Raw genomic sequence first — 9027 nt, forward strand, 5'->3', positions numbered from 1 at the left:
CATAACCAGTGGGTCTTGCGACGGGTATACAGAGATGACCAGTTTACAGTGGAGTATAGAGTGCAGTTATGTGTCCTATAAGGAGCATTTGTGGCAAATCTGATGGCAGAATGGTAAAGAACATCTAGCCGCTCGAGACACCCTTACCTGCCGATCTGTCAATTACGTCTCTGTGATCTAGCATGGGTAGGGTGGTCATTTGAATCAGAGTTAGTTTGGCAGCTGGGGTGAAAGAGGAGTGGTTACGAAGAGTTAACCAAGGCTAGATTTAACCTACTCTGTGTCTCACAAAGACACGCCGGTCAGAATCAAAAATCTGACATTTTTTGATCAGACCAAAGGACAAATTTCCACCGTCTCATGTCCATTGCTCGTGTTTCTTGGCCAAGCAAGTCTCTTCTTCTTTTTGGTGTCCTTTAGTAGTGATTTCTTTTGCGCAATTCCACCATGAAGGCCTGATTCACACAGTCTCCTCTGAACAGTTGATGTTGAGATGTGTCTGTTACTTGAACTCTGTGAAGCATTTATTTGGCTGAAATTTTAATGAACTTATCCTCTGCAGCAGAGGTAACTCTGGGTCTTCCTTCCTGTGGCGGCTCCCATGAGAGCCAGTTTCATCATAGCGCCTGATGGTTTTTGCGACTGCACTTGAAGAAAATGTCAAAGTTCTTGAAATCTTCCGGATTGACAGACCTTCATGTCTTAAAGTAATGATGGACTGTCGTTTGTCTTTTCTTATTTGAGCTGTTCTTGCCATAATATGACTTTGTCTTTTACCCAAATAAGGCTATCTTCTGATTGGCTCAAATGCTTTAAGAAGGAAAGAAATTCCACAAATTAACTTTGAACAAGGCACACCTGTTAATTGAAATGCATTCTAGGTGACTACTTCATGAAGCTGGTTGAGAGAATGCAAAGAGTGTGCAAAGCTGTCATCAATGCAAAGGGTGGCTACTTTGAAGAATCTCAAATATAAAATATATTTTGATTTGTTTAACACATTTTTGGTTACTGCATGATTCCATATGTGTTATTTCATAGTTTTTGATGTCTTCACTATTATTCTACAATGTCGAAAATAGTAAAAATAAAGAAAAACCCTTTATTGAGTAGGTGTGTCCAAACTTTTGACTGTGTACTATATTTCTGTGTGTGCATAAATGAGCACGGGACAGGACGGTATTGATTGTTATCTGGAAGGGACAGGAAAGTTCCGGGGTTATAGAACTGTTGCTGGAACAGGACAGTACAGGTGCAAAATTGGCAGACGGACAGGAATAATTTTTCACTTCTGTGTCAACCTTTTAGTAGTACCAGACAGCAGTCAGTGTGTGTCCATAGTGTATTCTGTCAGTGTGTGTTTGTGTGTCCATCCATAGTGTATATCTGTCATGTGTGTGTGTCCATCCTAGTGTATTCTGTCAGTGTGTGTGTCCATCCATAGTGTTACTCTGTCAGTGTGTGTGTGGCCATCCGTAGTGTATTCTGTCAGTGTGTGTGTGTGTGTCCATCCATAGTGTATTCTGTCAGTGTGTGTGTGTCCATCCATAGTGTATTCTGTCAGTGTGTTGTGTCCATCCATAGTGTATTCTGTCAGTGTGTGTGTCCATCCATAGTGTATTCTGTCAGTGTGTGTTGTCCATCCGTAGTGTATTCTGTCAGGGTGTGTGTGTGTGTGTGTGTCCATCCATAGTGTATTCTGTCAGTGTGTGTGTGTGTCCATCCATAGTGTTCTGTCAGTGTGTGTGTCCATCCGTAGTGTATTCTGTCAGGTGTGTGTGTGTGTGTGTGTCCATCCATAGTGTATATCTGTCAAGTGTGTGTCCAACCATAGTGTATTCTGTCAGTGTGTGTGTGTCCATCCGTAGTGTATTATGTTAAATGGCTTGTTGTAGTCATTAGTAACACTCATTAGTCTGCAAGCCATTCTAGAGGAAGTGTCTGAAAAACCTAATCTGCCGTTGATGATTGTGTTAATTGAGTGAGTGCAGCCGCTCTGAGCAGTGTTAGGAAGTGTGTGTGTGTGTGATAGTGTGTTAGGATGTATATGAGTAATAAACCGGGTGATTTGTCACTGGTTAGCTCTTAATTAGAGTTAGAAGTTTTACTTCAATAACTTCAGGCTTGAATTAACATTATCTGCCTCATTATCAGATTTGTGAGTCTCTCTCTCTATCTTCTCTCTGTCTTCTCTCTTCTCTATCTATCTCTCTGTCTCTGTCTCTCTTATCTCTCTGTCTCTCTCATCTATTCTCTCTTGTCTCTTCTATCTTCTCTCTGTCTCTTTCTACTATCTCTCTGTCTCTCTCTCTCGCTCTCTCTCTCTCTCTAGTTTCCTGGCTAAGAGGGGGGTGAGAGAGGACATAGCCACATTTGAGGCGAGGAACATCAGTCACGAGATCCGTCAGAGTGTGGAGAGCTACTGACCAGAAACAAGGCCTCCTTCGACCCCAAGGTGAACTAGTTAGCCAAGCCAGTTAGCAAAGCCAGTTAGCCTTGCCAGTTAGCCTAGCTAGTTAGCCTTGCCAGTTAGTCTAGTCAGTTAGCCAAGCCAGTTAGCCTAGCTAGTTAGCCTTGCCAGTTAGCCTAGCTAGTTAGCCAAGTCAGTTAGCCTAGCTAGTTAGCCAATCCAGTTAGCCTAGCTAGTTAGCCAATCCAGTTAGCCTAGCTAGTTAGCCAAGTCAGTTAGCCTAGCTAGTTAGCCAATCCAGTTAGCCTAGCTAGTTAGCCAAGTCAGTTAGCCTAGCTAGTTAGCCAAGCCAGTTAGCCTAGCTAGTTAACCAAGCAGTTAGTCTAGCACTACAACTCAAGGTGGAGATGTACCTGATCACAGATCTAGGATCAGATTATCCTACTCTTAACCATAGGATGGGACTTGTTTTGACCCTGTTTCAGTGGTTAGGGCCAACTTCTACCTTCTCCCTTAGGGGACGAAAACTAACACTGATTATATGATGTGATGGACAACTACTGCAACTATTAAACCTAGCGCTACAGCTACAGGCAGCTACCATGGACCTTTATAGAAACGGTTAGCTAACAGCGGTCAAGCTGAAGAGATCATTTGAGCCTCCTAAAATAAGCCTCCTTCTCTTACTCCAGGTTGTGTTGTTGTTCTTTTTGTTGTCAGAATGCTAAGCGTGCAAGTGCTGCGGCTGCTCCGCTGGCAGCCTGGCTGAAGGCCAACGTACAGTACTCACACGTCCTGGAGAGGATACAGCCACTGGAGAGAGAACAGGCTGGACTACTGGAGTGAGTATACACCTACGCATTCACACACGCCTAATCCTCAAGCATCTCTCTCTTATGCTTATTTATAAAACCCTCTTAGGCCTCACTCCCCCCTATCTGAGATATCTACTGCTTATTTAGCTAGGCAAGTCAGTTAAGAACAAATTCTTATGAGTCGCTCCTCTTTTCAGTTCGCTGCACCTAGTGACTGTACCATGTTGTGTTTTCGTGTGCTGCTACCATGTTGTGCTGCTACCATGTTGTGTTTTCGTGTGCTGCTACCATGTTGTGCTGCTACCATGTTGTGCTGCTACCATGTTGTGTTGCTACCATGTTGTACTGCTACCATGTTGTGTTGCTACCATCTCTACCTCGTGACTGGAACGAGCTGCAACAAACACTCAAACTGGACAGTTTTATCTCAATCTCTTCATTCAAAGACTCAATCACGGACACTCTTACTGACAGATGAGGCTGCTTTGAAGTGATGTATTGTCGTCTCTACCTTCTTGCCCTTCGTTGCCTGTTGCCTGTGCCCAATAGCGTTTGTACCATGTTGTGTTGCTACCATGTTGTTGTCACGTTGTGTTGCTACCATGCTGTCATGTTTTGCTGCCTTGCAATGTTGTTGTCTTAGGTCTCTCTTCATGCAGTGTTTTCTCTCTTGTCGTGATGTGTGTTTTGTCCTATATTTACACTACCGTTCAAAGATTTGGGGTCACTTACAAATGTCCTTGTTTTTGAAAGAAAAGCTCATTTTTTGTCCATTAAAATCACATAAAATTGATCAGAAATGCGTTGTAGACATTGTTAATGTTGAAAAGGACTATTGTAGTTGGCAATGGCTGATTTTTTATGTAATATCTACATAGGCGTACAGAGGCCCATTATCAGCAACCATCACTCCTGTGTTCCAATGGCACGTTGTGTTAGCTAATCCAAGTGTATCACTTTAAAAGGCTAATTGATCATTTGAAAACCCATTTGCAATAATGTTAGCACAGCTGAAAACTGTTGTCCCGATTAAAGAGGCAATAAAACTGGCTTTCTTTAGACTAGTTGTATGGCCAGAATGGCCAGAAATGGCGAGAAATGGCCAGAAACAAAGAACTTTCTTCTGAAACTCGTCAGTCTATTCTTGTTCTGAGAAATGAAGGCTATTCCATGCGAGAAATTGCCAAGAAACTGAAGATCTCGTACAGCGCTGTGTACTACTCCCTTCACAGAACAGTGTAAACTGTCTCTAACCAGAATAGAAAGAGGAGTGGGAGGCCCCGGTGCACAACTGAGCAAGAGGCCAAGTACATTAGAGTGTCTAGTTTGAGAAACAGACGCCTCACAAGTCCTCAACTGGCAGCTTCATTAAATAGTACCCGCAAAACACTAGTCTCAACGTCAACAGTGAAGAGGCGACTCCGGGATGCTGGCCTTCTAGGTAGAGCTGCAAAGAAAAAGCCATATCTCAGACTGGCCAATAAAAAGAAAAGATTAAGATGGGCAAAAGAACACAGACACTGGACAGAGGAAGATTGGAAAAAAGTGTTATGGACAGACGAATCTAAGTTTGAAGTGTTTGGATCACAAAGAAGAACATTCGTGAGATGCAGAAAAAATTWAAATATGCTGGAGGAGTGCTTGACGCCATCTGTCAAGTATGGTGGAGGCAATGTGATGGTCTGGGGGTGTTTTGGTGGTGGTAAAGTGGGAGATTTGTTCAGGGTAAAAGGGATCTTGAAGAAGGAAGGCTATCACTCCATTTTGCAACGCCATGCCATACCCTGTGAACAGCGCTTAATTGGAGCCAATTTCCTAGTACAACAGGACAATGACCCAAAGCACAGCTCTAAACTATGCAAGAACTATTTAGGGAAGAAGCAGTCAGCTGGTATTCTGTCTATAACGGAGTGGCCAGCACAGTCACCAGATCTCAACCCTATTGAGCTGTTGTGCGAGCAGGTTGACAGTATGGTACGTAAGAAGTGCCCATCAAGCCAATCCAACTTGTGGGAGGTGCTTCAGGAAGCATGGGGTGAAATCTCTTCTGATTACCTCAACAAATTGACAACTAGAACGCCAAAGGTCTGCGAGGCTGTAATTGATGCAGATTCTTTGACGAAAGCAAAGTTTGAAGGACACAATTATTATTTCAATTGAAAATCATTATTTATAACCTTGTCAACATCTTGACTATATTTCCTATTCATTTTGCAACTCATTTCATGTATGTTTTCATTGAAAACAAGTGAACCCAAACTTTTGAAGCTGATTTTGCAGGTTTTCCTACTTACAAAGCATGTAGAGGTCTGTAATTTTTATCATAGGTACACTTCAAGAGACGGAATCTAAAAATCCAGAAAACACATTGTATGATTTTTAAGTAATTAATTTGCATTTTATTGCATGACATAAGTATTTGATCCCTACAAACCAGAGAATTCCGGGCTCCTCACAGACCTGTTAGTTTTTTCTTTAAGAAGCCCTCCTGTTCTCCACTCATTACCTGTATTAACTGCACCTGTTTGAACTTTGTACCTGTATAAATCTTTGGAGGGAGCTGAAAGTCGTATTGCCCAGCGACAGCCCCGAAACCTGAAGGATCTGGAGAAGGTCTGTATGGAGGAGTGGGCAAAATCCCTGCTGCAGTGTGTGCAAACCGGTCAGAAACTACAGGAAACGTATGATCTCTGTAATTGCAAACAAAGGTTTCTGTACCAAATATTAGGTTCTGCTTTTCTGATGTATCAAATACTTATGTCATGCAATAAAATGAAAATTAATTACTTAAAAATCATACAATGTGATTTTCTGGATTTTTGTTTTAGATTCCATCTCTCACAGTTGAAGTGTACCTATGATAAAAAATTACAGACCTCTACATGCTTTGTAAGTAGGAAAACCTGCAAAATCGGCAGTGTATCAAATACTTGTTCTCCCCACTGTATATATATATTTTTATCCCAGCCCCGTCCCCACAGGAGGCCTTTTGCTTTTTGGTAGGCCGTCATTGTAAATAAGAATTTGATCTTAACTGACTTGACTAGTTAAATAAAGGTTAAATAAAAAAWATAAAAAATAAAAAGGTGAACGGATGATCTCCGCATTTGTGGTTCCCACCGTGAAGTATGGAGGAGGAGGTGTGATGGTGCTTTGCTGGTGACACTGTCTGTGATTCATTTAGAATTCAAGGCACACTTAACCAGCATGGCTACCACAGCATTCCGCAACAATACGCCATCCCATCTGGTTTGCGCTTAGTGGTAAAATAATTTTGTTTTTCAACATGACAACACACCTCCAGGCAGTGTAAGGGTTATTTGACCAAGAAGGAGAGTGATGGAGTGCTGCATCAGATGACCTGGCCTCCACAATCACCCGACCTCAACCCAATTGAGATGGCTTGGAATGAGTTGGACCGCTGAGTGAAGGAAAAGCAGCCAACAAGTGCTCAGCATATGTGGGAACTCCTTCAAGACTGTTGGGAAAGCATTCCAGGTGAAGTTGTTTGAGAGAATGCCAAGAGTGTGCAAGGCTGTCATCAAGGCAAAGGATGGCTACATTCCATTGTGTTATTATTAGACTGTAAACTCTCCTTCCAGACTCACATTAAACATCTTCAATCCAAAATCAAATCTAGAATCGGCTTCCTATTTCACAACAAAGCATCCTTCACTCATGCTGCCAATCATACCCTTGTAAAACTGACCATCTTACACTCTACTCAACAAATTGGATGCAGTCTATCACAGTGCCATCCGTTTTGACACCAAAGCCCCATATACTACCCACCACTGCGACCTGTATGCTCTCGTTGGCTGGCCCTCGCTTCATACTCGTCGCCAAACCCAGTGGCTCCAGGTCATCTATAAGTCTTTGCAAAGTAAAGCACCACCTTATCTCAGCTCACTGGTCACCATAGCAGCACCCACCCGTAGCACGCGCTCCAGCAGGTATATTTCACTGGTATTCGCCAAAGCCAACTCCTCTTTTGGCCACCTTACCTTCCAGTTCTCTGCTGCCAATGACTGGAATGAATTGCAAAAATTACTGAAGCTGGAGACTCATATCTCCCTCACTAACTTTAAGCATCAGCAGTCAGAGCAGCTCACAGATCATTGCACCTGTACACAGCCCATCTGTAAATAGCCCAACCAACTACCTCATCCCTATATTGTATTTTTTTGCTCCTTTGCACCCCAGTATCTCTACTTGCACATTCATCTTCTGCACATCTATCACTCCAGTGTTTAATTGCTAAATTGTAATTATTTCGCCACTATGGCCTATTTATTGCCTTACCTCCCTAATCTTAATACATTTGCACACACTGTATATAGATTTTTCAATTGTGTTATTGACTGTACGTTTTTTTTATCCCATGTGTAACTGTGTTGTTTGTGTCGCACTGCTATGCTTTATCTTGGCCAGGTCGCAGTTGTAAATGAGAAGTTGTTCTGAACTGGCMTACCTGGATAAATAAAGGTGACATAAATAAAAAATATATTCATAGTTTTGATGTTTTCACTATTATTGTACAATGTAGAAAATTGTGAAAATAAAGAAAAACCCTTGAATGAGTAGGTGTGTCCAAACTTTTGACTGGTACTGTATGTAGGCTATTCTGTTTGATTAGAAATTATTGAAAATAATTGGTGTAACTAAGTCAGGTTTGTAGGCTTCCTTGCTTGCACATGCTTTTTCAGTCCTGCCCACAAATGTTCTATAGGATTGAGGTCAGGGCTTTGTGATGGCCACTCCAATACCTTGACTTTGTTGTCCTTATGCCATTTTGCCACAACTTTGGAAGTATGCTTGGGGTCATTGTCCATTTGGAAGACCAATTTGCGACCAAGCTTTAACTTCCTGACTGATGTCTTGAGATGTTGCTTCAATATATCCACATAATGTTTCTTCCTCATGATCCATCTATTTTGTGAAGTGCACCAGTCTCTCCTGCAGCAAAGCACCCCCAGACATGATGCTGCCACCCGTGCTTTCACGGTTTGGATGGTGTTCTTCGGCTTGCAAGCCTCCCCCTTTTTCCTTCAAACATAATGATGGTCATTATGGCCAAACAGTTCTACTTTGTTTCATCAGACCAGAGTACATTCTCAAAAAAGTCTGGCTTTTTATGGCGGTTTTGGAGCACATGGCTTCTTCCTTGTGAGCGGCTTTCAGGTTATGTCAATAGACTCGTTTTACTGTGGATATAGATACTTTTGTACCCGTTTCCTCCAGCATCTTCACAAGGTGCTTTGCTGTTGTTTCTGGGATATGATTTTGCACTTTTCGACCAAAATACGTTCTCTCTAGGAGACAGAAGCGTCTCCTTCCTGAGCGGTATGCGGCTGCATGGTCCCATGGTGTTATACTAGCCGTACTATTGTTTGTACAATGAATGTGCTACCTTTAGGCGTTGTGAAATTGCTCCAAGGATGAACCAGACTTGTGGAGGTCTACAATTTTTTTCTGAGGTCTTGGCTGACTTTTTGATTTCCCATGATGTCAAAGCAAAGAGACGCTGAGTTTGAAGTAGGCCTTGAAATACATCCACAGGTGCACCTCCAATTGACTCAAATTATGTCAATTAGCTATCAGAAGCTTCTAAAGCCATGAACAATTTTCTGGAATTTTAGAAGCTGTTAAAGGCTCAGTCCAACTTAGTGTATGTAAACTTCTGACCACTGGAATTGTGATACAGTGAATTATAAGTGAAAAAATTCTGTCTGTAAACAATTTGTTGGAAAAATTACTTGTGTCATGCACAAAGTAGATGTCCTAACTGACTTGCCAAAACTA

The sequence above is a fragment of the Salvelinus sp. IW2-2015 genome, linkage group LG4p (assembly GCF_002910315.2).
Source record: "Salvelinus sp. IW2-2015 linkage group LG4p, ASM291031v2, whole genome shotgun sequence".
In the NCBI taxonomy this organism is placed as follows: Eukaryota; Metazoa; Chordata; class Actinopteri; order Salmoniformes; family Salmonidae; genus Salvelinus; species Salvelinus sp. IW2-2015.